This window comes from Penaeus monodon, chromosome 15 (genome assembly GCF_015228065.2).
Source record: "Penaeus monodon isolate SGIC_2016 chromosome 15, NSTDA_Pmon_1, whole genome shotgun sequence".
Taxonomy (NCBI): Eukaryota; Metazoa; Arthropoda; class Malacostraca; order Decapoda; family Penaeidae; genus Penaeus; species Penaeus monodon.
The window spans coordinates 14,168,824-14,169,620 of record NC_051400.1 but is presented as its reverse complement, the minus strand read 5'-3'; positions in this window follow the sequence as shown (position 1 = coordinate 14,169,620).

Genomic DNA, 797 nt, shown 5'->3' with positions numbered 1-797 from the left:
TACGATATCAATCCATTGTCATATTTTTACTTGAATTTCACCAGTTGTTAGACTTTCCAACAAAGGCATTAACACAAGTAATAAAAACAATGTACAGCATAGATAGCTACAAGCATTTAAATTCGAGCATGGCTATACACATATACACTCATACGCACATAAACACAGAGAGACAAGGCCACATACGTTCAAATATATCCACACAATTGCTATGCACAATACATATGTAAATAAGCAACTATTAAGAACGTAGTGTGTGTATGAGTATGCAGACTTATCAATCTCGCTCTTTCTCAATCTCTTACTCAGCGAGAAGGGTTGGGGGCAACGTCAGAAATCAGGGAGGATCAGTTTATGGTCTTGAAGAGAAATTTATATATTTTCCCCCCGCTGTAAAAGACCCCCCCCCTTCTCCTTTCTAATGCCACGTGAAAATTCTTGGGTCGTGAAGGTCATAAAAATCGAAAATATCTCTCGACTTGAGAGAGAAAAAAAGAGAAGAAAAAGAAAAATTGACAAAAATAGAGATGTTGACAATAACTGGAGGAACACAGATATCGCAGTCGGTGTTGCCATCCGGGGATCATTCACATTCTGCTCTGGGAGTTGCCAAATAATTGATTATCGGATCGACGTTGCAGAGGCCCTTCATTGTTCCGTCTGTCAAAATGTGAATGAGTCAAGTGCATCTCCGTCGCGACTTCTTGACTTTAAATTGATGCTGCTTTAAGAATTATTACTCCTTGGGAAAAATGCTGATAATACAAGTGAAATAGAGAAAGATAAAAGTCTCACTT